At 53.6% G+C, this 13,666-nt stretch overlaps 1 long non-coding RNA gene across 3 annotated transcripts in view; it reads left to right on the top strand.

Annotated features, from left to right (window-relative positions):
• The first annotated feature begins 2,261 nt into the window (after positions 1–2,261).
• The window catches only part of LOC115936729 (uncharacterized), a 17,404-nt gene continuing 5,999 nt past the window's right edge, over positions 2,262–13,666 (top strand). Inside the window, exons 1-6 of one of the 3 annotated variants that reach the window (XR_014149049.1) lie at positions 2,262–2,460; positions 2,553–2,624; positions 8,921–9,026; positions 10,557–10,650; positions 11,589–12,634; positions 12,721–13,645. This is a non-coding gene — a long non-coding RNA (uncharacterized LOC115936729). Of the gene's footprint in view, positions 2,625–8,920; positions 9,027–10,556; positions 10,651–11,588; positions 12,635–12,720; positions 13,646–13,666 lie in introns of those variants that run through there. The other 2 variants (XR_014149050.1, XR_014149048.1) reach the window with 2 other exon arrangements.

Genomic DNA, 13,666 nt, shown 5'->3' with positions numbered 1-13,666 from the left:
GGCTTTTAGGGAGTCCCAGCCCAGCCTCGGGTGCAGAGGCTGAAAACTGCCCATGTCTCAAGTCCAGAAGGCTGAAAGATGACCAGTTGTTTGAAATCTCTAAAGGCACCAAGGGCCTTTGGTCAACAAGGTCAGGACTTGGCGCCTGTTTGAAGTTGGAAAGAGGCAAATTCAGAACAAAGTTTAGCGGACAGAGGACACTTCCTTCATGTTACCCGCAAGGTTGCCCTGGCCAGTGACCCTAAGAGCTTCCCCGGGACTGATAAATAGCTGAGGCCTAAGGCACAGGGGCCAAGAGAATAGTTTCTGGGGCAGAGGCTCCTTCCCAAGTCTGGCGAATGTGGCCTGCATGTCCTGGCCACAGCGTCTCCACCTGTAACATGGGGCCAGTAACACCAGCCTCAGAGGTTTTGAGGATAGAATATAGGACATTGAGTTGGTGCTCTATGAATGAGTGAAAGTCTTCCGTTAGCCTCACACTTAGGGTAAGGCAGGGAAAGCAGGGGTCAGTGGAGGAACTGGATGGTTTTCAGTTCCTCCTTAGTAAGCCCCAGCCTCATTCCACATCAGTGGCCCATCCACGGCCATGGGAGGCAGGTGCTTGCTCTGCTTTGTGCGGTGCTGAGTCTCCGGGGCCAGAATGGCACCTGGCATAGGCCAGAATGTGTGAATCTGGGGAGTGCACCGAGAGGCCAGGTAACCTGTCCCAGGCCACACAGCCCACCTGACTGCCTGGAGTCACGGCCGGAAGTGGAGCTCAAGTCCTCTGGCTTCAGTCTGCCCCTGCTCTTTGCTGAAGCCCGCTGTCCCTTTCTTGACTACCCTCTGTCCAGGCTTCCCCCACCTGGCAGAGCTGGCTGGGGAGCTCTGTCTGGCCCCTGCACAGATATCCCAGCCTCTACTCCCCTCAGCGAGGACATGCCTTCCTTCCCTGGCAAGGCCTGAGGTCAGGAATCCACAGCCTATGGGCCCCGTCTGGCCTCAGATGTGTCCCGTGTGACCTCACGCATAGCGTGTGTATATATACATGTGAGTAGGGGCTTTCCGCCTCATAATTTTGTATCATTTGCTGACTCTTAAAAATTGGAGATGTCGCCTAAACCCAGGATTTCCAGATTCTTTTGGAAAGTCAACAGCTCTGGCCACCTGGGCCTACTTCTCGTTTGGCACCGGTCGGCGGATGTAGTGTTCTGGGTCCCCCCCACCCCGGGTCCCCATGTCCAAGGCTGGCCCACTTCATCATCTCTGGGCCTGCCCTCTCTTGCCCAGTAACCTTCCCCCATAAGGGCCCCAGGCTTACTTCAGAGAGACCCAGGCTACCCACTCTTCCGACCACCATGCTACATCTCCTCAGCCCACTCTTGGCCCTGCAGCCTGGAGTGCTCTCAGGCAAAGCCCAAAAGGGTGGGTTCGGGGTTCATGGTAGGTGGAATGAGGGCTCCGCAAAGATGTCCACGTCCTGATCCCCAGGACCTGAGAACATGTGATCTTACACGGCAAAGGGGACCTTGCAGATGGGATAAAGTTAAGGGTCTTAGGATGGGAGATTAACCTGGGTGATCCCGTAGGGCCAGCGTCATCACAGGGTCCTTTTAAGAGGGAGGCAGGAAGGTCCCAATCAGAGAAGTTGATGTGTCAACAGAACAGAGGTCAGAGCCAAGGACTGTGGCCTCTAGAAGTTGGAGAAGGCAAGGAGCAGAGCCTCCAGAAGGAACACACCCCTGCTGACACCTGGATTTTAGCCACGTGAGACCCATTTGGGACTTCTAACCATTTGTGTTGTTTTAGGCCACTGAGTTTCCCAGAGTGTGTTGTAGTTGCAACGGGACACATAACCGGGTTTAAATCCTGGGGCGGCCGCGTAACTGGCTGTGTGCACCTGGGTGGGTGAGCCAGGGTTTCCCCGTCTGAAAAGGAGGGACATGGGAGCCCCCTCCCGGGCGGGTGTGAGCACTAAGTCGGTGATGCGGGTGAAGCCCAGAGCGCACCCTGACAGCTCGTGAGGCTGGCGACCGCACTCTGAATGTCCCGGGAAGCTGCCTACTAAGAGGAGAGGCCCAGTCCAACCACCGCCCCCCCAGCCCCCAAAGCCATCTCCCTCACCAGCGGTGCCTTCCGGAAGCCCCGCGGTGCCCAGGTCGGGAGGTTTGGTGCCCAGCTTATTCCCATGAGTCCTCAGGCAGGATGAGCTCTGCCCTCCCTTCCAATAGCCTCCAATGAGGAAGGCCAAGTACACGGTCACTCTCCGGCCAGAGCCAGTGGGAACGGGACGTCCTGGTCCTCTTGTCCTGGCCGGGCCCAGCAAGCTATTTTTGGGCACATTTATTGATGGGACGCCGGTGCCCGGCTGGACTCCTGATTCAAGAGGAAGGCCTCAGGCTGGCCTAGGGCTCTGCTTCTCCAGGCCCTTCCCTGCCCTGAGGCAGCCATCATTCGTGTCCTGTCTACACCCTAGGACATGTGTGTGGTCTGAGCTGGCTGGCTCTGGGAAAGGCAGGGGGCCCACTGGTGTGGATGGATGCCGAGGGTCACACGAACTACTCTTTCCCCAGATTCTGGAGCCTGGTTTGATTCACAGGAGACAGAACCCAGAATGAACACACGAACACATTTTGAGGGCAGATGTAAGTTCAAATCCCAGCTGTGTCCCCCACTAGCAGTTTTAACTTGGGCAAGCCTGGTCCACTCTCCGAGGCTCTGTTTCCCTGTGTGTAAAATGCAATTGATAATAATCCTCACTCCCAGGGAGGGAATGAGGCTTGAATGAGGTAGTGTGTGCAGCTCAAAGCCTGGCATAAGTAAGCGCTCGTAATTAATAATAGCATTACTAATAATGATTGACAGCTGACAGTTATTGGGAGCGTATCATGAGCTAGGCCCTGGGCTCAATTATTGACCTATGTTATCTCAGCTTCATCCCTAGTAATTGCTGGGCGCAGGTGAGTGACGTGGTTATAGATGCCATTATTAGCCCTTTGTATGGATAAGAAAATTGAGGCTCAGAAAGACCAATGACTTGCCCAAGATCACACAGCAAGTACGTGGCAGAAAAGCCTGCCTTGAACTCAGACCCGAACTGGGGACAGGGTGGGCCCCAAGTCCCAGGGACAGACCCCTTGTCCCCGGTGCCTCTTCCCAGAGGATGGTCACAAAGGTCCTGTAAACACCTGAGCTCCCTGCCATGCCTTGGTCACCTCGGTCATCCCTCAGTCCCGGGAAGTGAACGTCTGGTCCTTCTGCATGATGGGAATCCAGAAACCAAAGGTTCCAGAATATTTTTTTAACCCTCCTCCCTCCCCTCAGGGTTGTTTTGTTTTCCTGGCTCGTTGGCATAAATTCTCCAAGACACTGGCTGGGTTGGCCAAGGCTCCGGCTGGCTTGGAGGGGGTTTTGCTGTGTATGCTGGGAGCAGGGCGCAGGAGGCTCTGAATCCCATGCAACATACGTAAGGGCAGAAGGGGATGAAGCGTTTCCTTCCTAGGGTGCTCTCTGTGGCCTACACCTGCTCACAATTCACCCCAGCACCCTGAGGGCACCCTCCAGCCTCCTTTGGTAAAACAAACAGCCCTTTCCCAGATCTGCTCTTCTGCCTCTCTAGCCTCCTCTCCCACCCTGGCCTTCCCTCCCACACCATTCTACAAAAAGGTTATACTTGGCCTTTGCCCTTGCTGTTCCCTCCTGCAGAATGCTGTTCCTCCATTCTCCACCTGCCAGATGCCTCTCCTTAAACTTTACAACTTCTTCAGTGTAAGGCCTTCCCAGAACCCTCCTCAACCCCCAGCAGCATTTCCCCTGGCTTGGGGGTGCTGTAGCAAAAGAAAGACACTGCTTCTAGAACTACCTTGTGCTCCGGACTCCAGTGCCCAACTGGCCAGTTGACACCTCCGCCTGGGTACCACCCCCTCCAAACATCACAAAACAGAGCCCTCCGATTCCCCTCCTAGGTCCTGGTCCCACCTTCTAGTCTCATCTCAGGAGATGGTGTCCCCCCACCCCCCACAGGCGCTCAGACCAAAACCTGGGGAGCATATTTGACTCCCTGTTCCCTCACCCCACACATCCCATTCATCAGAAGTCCTCTTGACTTGACTGCCAAACACATTCTGAATCCATATTCTTGTCACCTTTATAACCACCATCCTCACCTGCCTGGAATGTGATCCTGGCCTCCTCCCTACTCTCCCAGCTTCCAGCTTTATTCCACTCCACCCACCACAGTCAGAGGAAACTGTTTAAAAGATAAATTAAGTCTGCCATTCCCCTGCTCAAAACCCTCTAGGACTCCTATCTCCCTTAAAGTAAAAATCCTCCTCCTTACCGTGGCCTATAAGACCTTGTATGATCTGACCTTTGCCTTCCTCCCCAGCTTCATCCCTACCCTCCCTCCCTCACTCTGTTCCTGCCACACTTGCCTCCTCCCTGTCCCAAACTAGCAAGCTTGTACCTGCCCCCAGGCAGAAACTTGCTGTTCTTTTTGTCTGAACCTCCTTCTGCCAGATATCTGTCTGACTCATTCTCTCACTTTATTCAGGTCTCTGCTCGAGTATCATCTCCTCCTGGCCTGCCCATCTAAAATACTCCCCTCCATCACCACCAAACCCTCTACCTACTTTATTTTCCTTCATTGTAGGCATTATTATCTGACATATTACATATTATCAGTATATTTGTCTTAATCTGGTCTGCTGCTAAATGTTCAACAACTGGCTCTCAGCAAGGGGAAGCTCTGATTTTACCTTTGCCAATTTTTGTGGTGTAAATACTCCCACCATGACCAATTTCAACATGAATTCATTGAACTTGGAGTTGAGGAGAGATGCGTAGCGCCCTGCCATTATATACTATTTCCATCATATTAACAGCGTGATATTGTATGATACAATAGATGCAATAGATGTGAGTAAGCTTGAGAATATAGACAATAATGAAACAATTAGAGAGTGGTAAGTTTGAGTCGTTGTTACCTCTGTTTTTGATGATAATTTATTTAATTGTAAGTTCATATAATTTAATTCCTAATGATGTCTGTGTCTTAACAACCAGCTTGCAGGATTCACAAGTCAGGACAAGCCGGCCCAGGCACAGCCCTGGAAATACAGCAGCGAGGACAGGGATGTTGTCCATCCTGTTCCCCGCTGTTTCCCTGGGGCCTGGAATAGTAGAAGGAGCTCAGAGCAGGTGCTCAGCCTGAGTTTGTTGAGCTTTTACTAATGCATCTGTTTGTATCAGAAAGCACAAACTGTTTGCTTCTATCTACTTGACTCTGTAGGCTGAGTCCAGCCCACAAACGGGTTTCATTTGGCTCTCAGAATGTTTTTAACATTAAAAAAAAATTTGTTGCCAACATTTAAAAGTCAAGAAATGTTTGCAGGAAATTCCACATAAACCTAGGTTTGCAGCTTCTTTGGGAAAGTCGGAGGTCTGGGCATACTGGTCTTGATGCTCTCGTGCTGACAGAGGCCGGAACTGAGGGGGAGCCTCCCCCTTCCGATGGGTCCACGGCAGCTCCCACCCCTCCCTGTCACCTCCCGCAGGGCCCCCTTCACTCATTTACGTAACCCGCTGGGCCCTGTAGACATCTGAGTTGTCATTGCTGTCTTAGTCTCCACTTAGCCTCAGTCACAGTGTCCTCGACAGACTAGGACCACCTTGAGAACGGGCTCTGTGAGTGAGGTCACCTGGGGCCTCTCCATTCCTGCTACAAGGCCCGGCACACAGTAGGACTACAGGTCCTGGAATTTTGTTAAATGTTTGTTGTCAACGAATCCTGCCCACCCCCCACCACCCCCAGACTACCCTAAACTGGGACATGCACTAAATCCAAGCCCCGACTGGAATGTGACAAAGAGGTTGGCCGAGGCCAATGTTTAAAAATACCCCAGGGCTGGTCAGCTGCAAAATGCTCAGAGGTGTTGAAACAAGTAGGCAAAGTCTGGCCAGAGGCCAGCCGCCCCAAGTTTGCTCTGTGAATGAGGGCTGATGGGAGGGGCCCCCAGCAGCTCGGGCTGGGGGTGAGGGGCGGGGAGACTGGACTGCAGCCCCCCCCCCCAGTCCCCTGCTTGGGAAAGGTCAGTGCTGTTTATAAACAGCACTGGGTGATGTGACATAATTCCGTATAAAGGGTTACCAAAGCCTGGGCCCAGGGTGGCCTCCCCTGATGTTTCCATGCCACGGCCTCCTGGCATCGAGGGAGCTGGGATGTTGCTCACCCTGTGGTCTTCCCGCGGCCTTCAGGGCCACTGCCCAGCTTGCTGGAGCCACAGTTAAAAATAATGCTTACAGCACAATCCCCTGGGGGGCAGCCGGCCTGGGGGCTGGACAGGGGACAAATGAGCTCTGGTCAAGCGCCCACCGGGTGCCAGGCGCTTCAGAGGCATGAGATCACTGGGGCTCACCAGAGCCTTGGGAGGAGGGATTGTCATCCCATTGACAGATGGGAAAAGCGAGGCCGGGGAGAGATGGCACGCGCTGGTTCAAGGCTTCCTGGTGAGTCTGTGGCAGCTTGGGCATTCAAGTTCTCGAGAAAGTGCCAAGAAGTCGGGGGCTCGGTGTCTCACTCTGCTGGCTCCCGAGCCCCGGGGACAGTGGCCAGGCCTCAGCAAAGCCCTGAGAGCCAGCTCTCAGCTGACATGTCCCCGATCAAAACCTGCCCCTCCCCCCGGCTCCCCCTCCCACTCAGTGGCAGCTCCATCCTTCCAGACCCTCAGGCCAGGTAGCAGGGCTCCGTCCTCCTCCCCACGCTCGTCCCCATCCCCTCATCTCTGCTCCATCTGGGAGGGACCATTCCTCCTCCCCCCCCCCAACTCCTGGTGGGCCCCCAGCCTCTCCAGCCCAGCCGGCTGCCAGAGCCTGTTGTGGTCCTGGCCTCTCCTGGCCTCTGGCTGTCATTCTCCAGCAGTGGCGAAGGTGACACATTCACCCCTGTTTATTGGTTGCCTGTGTGTGTTGACACGTGACAATGAACAAGGCACGGAGACCAGAACCTGTCCTTGTGGAGCTGATATTTGGGAGGTGGAGAGCAGGATCCACGTTAATGGGTAATGCGGGATGGAGCAGGGGGGCTATCTGGGGGAAGAGCGTCCCCTGCAGAGGAAGGAGCAGGTGCAAAGGCCCTGAGATTGTGCCTGGCTTGTGTGAGGATGAGGAGAGGGCCAGTGTGGCTGGGGCGGCCCGAGTGAGGGGTTTCCTGGGAAGCAGTGAAGGCAGAGGGTCGAGGGGCCGAGGCTTGCACGTCATTGGAGGGCCTCGGGCTTTTCTCTAGGGCAGATGGGAACTGTGCAGGGTCCTGCGCAGAGGAGAGCGTCGCCTAGGTTCTAGCTTCTGAAAGACCCGCCCTGGCTGCGTGTGGAGCATTGGACTGCAGGGGCGAGGAGGGAAGGGCTACAGTCACGGAGGAGGTATCTGCGACGGTCCAGGCCGTAGGAGATAATGACTGGGCCCAGGGTGTGGCCGTGGCCGTGGCCGTGGGGAGAGGAGAAGTCCAGAGCCTCACGTTCTGGATTTGTTCAGAAAGTAGAGCTGACAGGCCACGCTGCTCCAGCAGGTGGGACAGAAATCCAGAAATCGGGGATGACTTCAGGGTTCCAGGCTGAGCAACTAGAAGGATGATCCTTCCACCTTATGGAGAAGGCCAAACGCTGCGCTGGGCTCCCACGGAAGCATGGATGTGGGGCAGCCCTTCCCTGGGGCCCCGAGGGACCTGCACAGAGCCCTTTGCCAATATGACGGATCTTGCTTTGCAGAATCCCTCCTGGGTCAGATGGCATTCTTCCCCCGGCCCCCCCACTCCTTCCCCGGCCCTGAGGCCTTTGTAAATTGTGTGGAAGACCAGGTCCCTTCTGCCTTCGGGGTCTGAAGAGCAGCAAACTCTTCCCTAGCTCTCACTGCGTGCCTGGCAGGATCCCAGCCTTTACATCTGTGAACCCGTTTGATCGTCACAACAACTCAGAGAGACGGGGACTGTTATTTCATCTCTTCAGGAATGGGGAAACTAAGGCCCATAGAAGTTAAGTCACTTAGTGGGGGTCACACAGCTCGCAGGTGGCAGAGGCAGGATTTGACTCCAGGCAGTCAAGACCGGGGCTCGTGCTCTTACCCACTCTGCTTCCTCACGAGGAGCTCACCACTGACCATAAGAAGCCAAACTGGGCTTGAGGGATTGGGGTTGGGGGAAAGGCTTTCAGCCACCCCTCCCACATAGTAAGGACAATTGTCATTTTCTGAGCACCTGCCCCATGCCCGTGCTTTCTCTATTTGGCACATCAACTGAAAGGGGTGGAGATTATGATGATTGTGCCCATTCTACAGACAAGGAAAGTGAGGCTCAGAGAGAGGAAGTGCCATGGCCAGAGTCACACAGCCAGGCATGAGAACCTGGGACTCTGGGGTTCCAGACCCCAAGACCCCATTCTGTCCCTTCCTGCACCTGGCACCTGCTTTACCTGGTAGCGAGTGGGGGTGCTCCAGGGCTTCATGGCCCTCTTGTTTTCCTCCAGCTGGCTGGCACAGGATAAGGAAGCAGGCCAGGGATGGGAGCGTTAATTCAGGAACAGCATAGCCCTTTGGGCTTGCAGATTCTGTCTGGTACAACAACATTTCTGAGGCCCACTCTGGGCCATCCGGGGATGCCGAGGCAGGAGGACAAAGCCGAGAGTATGAGAGAGGTAGAGGTCCCAGCTGCCTCTGAGGACAGAGGAAGTGGTGGGTGGGGTTGTCACAGAAGTTCAGGTCAAGAGCAGCTCTGAGGAGCGGTGCTCACGAACCTTTGGCCTTGGCGGCCTACTTACCTCTCCAGACCTCAGTTTCCACCTCTGTGAAATGGGTTGATAATGCCTGCACAGGAAGGCTGTTGTCAGGTCTCATTTGGGCCCCCAGGGGGCTCGCTCCCTCTCCAGCTGCCCACTGCTGTCTTCCCAAACAGGAAGAGTCGAGGACCCAGTACATCGTGGGTGCTCTGAAGCCCAGGAGCCTGCTGGACATATGGAGGAAAAGAATGAACTTCTTCGAGACTAATCTTCACCTGGGAAGTAAGTGCTTTCTATCTACTTGACACACACATAGAACCCCTCAACCACCACTGAGGCGAGGCCTACAACCATCCGCACTTACCAGGTAAGAAGAGAGACAGCCAGAGAGGTTATGAGCCCTAACCAAGGTCACAGAGCTAGGAAGCGGTGGAGCAGGGATTTGAACGTGACTCCCTCTGCCTCCTTAGCATGAGCTCTTCAATCACAAGGCTGACATAAAAATACTTGAATTTTGTTGAGCACTTACTTTGTTCCATGTATTAGCTAATATTAAACTTGACCTCCCATGTGTGAGACAGGTGCTATTTTCTTTCCCGTTTCACACGTGAAGAAAGAGGCTCAGGACCTTATGCCGGGTCACAGAACTAGGCATTTGCAAAACCAGCATTCAGACTCAGGTGGTCTGGCTCCAGAGTCCATGGTCTCAAACCCAAATGCTCTGCTTGGGAGGGTTAGCGAGGACGTGGTGCCTGGCGCGCACGTAAGCACTTCCGAAGTTGTTAAACCTTTGAAAAGCATGTAGAGACAAGCAGGCCACGCCGAGGTCTCACCAGGGCATTCGCTCTTCCCTTATTTCCATCCCTTCCTGTTGGTCCCACTTGCAGAGGAAAAGCTGCCCGTGGGCCATTTTCCCCCTTCGTCCCCTCCCTCTGGGAAAATTCTGTGCAGCATCCACAGGTCACGGGCTGCTGGCCAGAGGGCTGGCTGGAGCAGGGTTAGGCCAGGTTATCGGATTTCCACCTTCGCCCCCGACCAGAGCTGTCTTTCCAAAACAGAACATTCAGTCACCGCCTGTCCCTGTGCTCAGCTGTCCTTGTGCCCCTGACCTCGCTTCCTGCCCACCCGCCCCGGGTTTTTCCCAGTGTCCTTGTCTCTTACTGACATCTCGTGAAGATGACCAGAGTGTGGAAAAAAAGAGAAAGAGAAACAGGAGCCAAGAGACACCGAGAGGATCCGAGGACCTGTTAGTATCTGACAGTGAAAGCCAGAGACGGAGATAATGAGAGAAACAGAGGAGACAGAGATGGAGAGACAGAGGGCACCCCAGAGATACGCTCTGCCTCCCTGGGTCCACAGCCTTGGCCCTCGTTCCACAGAGTCTTGACCTTCGCCCAAAGCTATGGCATCTTCTCTCACCTCCCCCTGCCCCCGGAGTCCAGCGGGTCACAGGAGAGACACCCCACCTGCCCCTCCCTCACCTCCATACACAGTCCCTCACCTCACTAACTCCTGTTCATCCCCCTTCCTCTAGGAAGCCCTCCCTGCTTCCACAGCCCCTCTCCAGGACCCCAACTGCATTTACCTCACTGTGCTGTTGTTTGTTTTGGGGTGTGTCTCCCCCACTAGAACATCATCTCCTGAGGGCAGGGACTAGGTCTGCCTTGCTCGCCCGCGTCCCTGCCTTGCTCACCCAGCACAATGCCTGACACATTGGCTGAATGATTAAACCAGCTGCTTACATGTCCCCTGGGAGAAGCCTTCCCTGACAGCACTTGTCATTGTATTTCACTGTGTGATTATTTGATTTAGGGTCTGTGTCCCCCGCTGGTACCAAGAACGCAAGGTCTGTGGCTGTTACGTTCACCCTTGATTCCCCAGTGCCTGGAACAGTGCTTGGAACCGAGTAGGTACTCAAATATTGGTTGAATGAATGAATGAGCAGATGAACTAATCACGAGCCATCTGGAGATTTTGAATTTTATGTTTAACCCAGTGGAGTCCAGCTCAAATCCTCTCCATTACCATTCACAGCAAACCCTGAGCCCTTCCTAAGGCCTGTGAGGTCCTGCGTGACCTGGCCCCTGTTGCCACCTGCAGCCTGACCTCTGCCCCTCGCCTCTCCCTGACACCAATGGCTCTGTTCCCCAGGGCGCCCTGCATGGTAGACACTCTCGGCCACCCCCTTCACACCCCACCAGAAGTCATGTTAGCAGAGTTGGGTTTTTTTTCTGTAAACAAGACTGCATAGGAAAATGGAGCATATTTGCACAAACAATCTCAATGTCACTGATGGACCTTGGTCACTGTGGGACAGTCTCCAAGTTTTGGCCAGCTAGCTCTCCAGGGTCTTGCCCTGAGACAGGGTTTGAGTCCTAGCCTCAAAAGAGCTGCTTGAGTGGGAAGGAGGGGGTGTCCGGGGGCCCCTGAGTCTGACCTTCACCTTCTGCAGAAGGGAGGAAAGAAGGCTGCGGAGAGCCCAGGGAGCAGGGCTAACCAGCAGAACCCAGCGGGTCCTTGAGGCTCAGACCAGGCCCGACCTCCCCCAGGAAGCTCCCCAGACCGCCTTCCCTGCTTCGGAGCACCCCGGCTCACACCCTGATGGCAGCTTATACCACATCCTGCGCAAACTCTCTCTGGACAGTGCTCCTAGTGGATAAGAGTGAATCTTTCATATCTTGGTGTCCCCAGAGCCCGGGTCCGGCATGGGGGGGGCATCAGCAAACATGTGCGGACGAACAAAATTATTATTGAACACGCACTTCCTGCCTGGGTTCATATTTACTGTTGCTCTCACTAGGATGGGAGCCCAAGGACCTTGTCTCCTTTATCTTTGTTCCCCAGGGTCTAACACTGCTTGACCCATGGGAGGCAGCATGGAACATAGGGAGAAGAAATGAATGAACCAGCCCTTCCTACCATCTCCCACTGTACTGGGAGCTCTGTGAGGTCGAGGACCAAGTCTTATTTGTTTCTAGGGCCTCTGAGTCCAGCATAGGGCTTGGTGCAAAGGAGATGCTTGGTAGGTGTTTGTGGATGGAGGGAGGGAGAGATGGATGGATAGATGGGGGATGAAAGGATGGATGGATGAATGGATGGATGGATGGATGGATGGATGGATGGATTGGTGGATGAAGGGATGGACAGATAGATGATGATTGAATTTATCAATCAATGGAAGAATGAATGGAAGGTTCCAGAGAGTGAGTGAATAGAATGGGTGCTTGGAAGTGTGTAGGTAGATTGATGGCAGGTAGATAAATGGAGAAATAGAAGGCTGGGTAGATACATATTATAGTCCTGGCTGAGAATGTGGGAAATATTGCTTTTTACACCCTGCCCCCCCCAGCACACACACACACAAGGCCACCATTTTAGAAGAACTAAAATGAATCCAAAGAATGACTCAGAGAGTTTTCAAGTGAAAGATATTTAGGAGAAAAAAATGTAAGAAGGAAGAGCCTCTGAGCTTCTAAAATTTTTCAAGCAAAACCCTGTAAATTGGTCATGCTTTCTTGCAGTGTTTATGTTTTTATTGAGGGCCTAGCATATGGAGTGCCCTGGGTTTGGTCTGGAAATGGAAAAAAGTTTCAGATGTGGACCCTGACCCCAGGTTGCTCAGGGTGTGCTCAGAGAGTCGGATATATGCCCACACATCTTCAGCTGGTCTTCTTTTTTTTTTTTTTTAAGATTTTATTTATTTGACAGAGAGACAGCAAGAGAGGGAACACAAGCAGGGGGAGTGGGAGAGGAAGAAGCAGGCCTCCCGACGAGCGGCGAGCCCGATGCGGGGCTCGATCCCAGGACCCTGGGATCATGACCTGAGCCGAAGGCAGACGCTTAACGACTGAGCCACCCAGGCGCCCCTTCAGTTGGTCTTCTTGTTGGAGGTGGGGTATACTGACTCCTTTTGTGTGTGACTTCAAGCAATTTGCTTGACTTTTCTGAACCCTGATTTGCTCATCCTGTCTTGTAGGGTTGTGGTGAGCCCACGCTTATGAAGGGCAGAGCCACGTCTGGATTACCGCAGGTGGCTGGTAAACGCTAAGCTGGGCCTCAGGGTGTGACGCCGGCTGACCTTCTCAACTTTTCCTTCTCTTCCTGTCAACTTGTTGCAACCGCCCACAGTGAGGGCCGTGAACCGGTGAGGGGCTCAAATTGAGAGATCCAGTACACCTGGGCTCAAAGCCGGCCTCCTCCCCTCCCCAGCTACCTGGTTTCATAGGGACCCCTTGCCCTGTCAGAACCTCAGTTCCCACGTCTACCTCTCGGGCTCCTTTCTGTTTCTCCAAAACAGCTGTCATGGCTGTACCTAGGCTGCAAGAGAGGCTAAGAAAGTGAGTTTTCTGGCATTTACCTTGGGGAGGCATGGGGTCCTAAGGTTGGTGCTATCTACCCAGATTTGCTCTGAGACACAGAATGGGGTGAAGGGGGGTCTGGAAGGGCAAACAGAGGATATCTGCTTCTCACCCCATCTGGAAGAGAAGCTCATCCCATGCTATTCCACTATCCTACCTGTTTATGTGTCCAGCAGTTTATACCACATGACTTTACTAACTTATTTATTCACTTATTTTCTAGTCTATTCTCCCAACACTGATATTGTCAACATCATGAGGGGCGGGCCTTTATCTTGATCACTTTATGTCATCAGGGCCTAAAGCCCAGCCAGGCACATAGTTTGTGGTAAATAAATGGCTGAATAAATAAATGGAGAGATGATTGGATGGATGGATGGATGGATAGATGGATGGATAGATGGGTGGATGATGAATGGATGGATAGATGATGGGATGGATGGATGGTGGATGGATAGGTGGATGATTCAGTGCATGGATGGGTGGATGGGTGGATGATGGATGGATGGATAGATGGATGATTCAGTGGATGGATGGATGATGGATGGATGGATGGATGATGGA

The sequence above is a fragment of the Leptonychotes weddellii genome, chromosome 10 (genome assembly GCF_054177405.1).
Source record: "Leptonychotes weddellii isolate Sample4059 chromosome 10, ASM5417740v2, whole genome shotgun sequence".
In the NCBI taxonomy this organism is placed as follows: Eukaryota; Metazoa; Chordata; class Mammalia; order Carnivora; family Phocidae; genus Leptonychotes; species Leptonychotes weddellii.
Note: the sequence above shows the minus strand (reverse complement) of the source record. Positions and strands in the feature narration are given on the sequence as shown.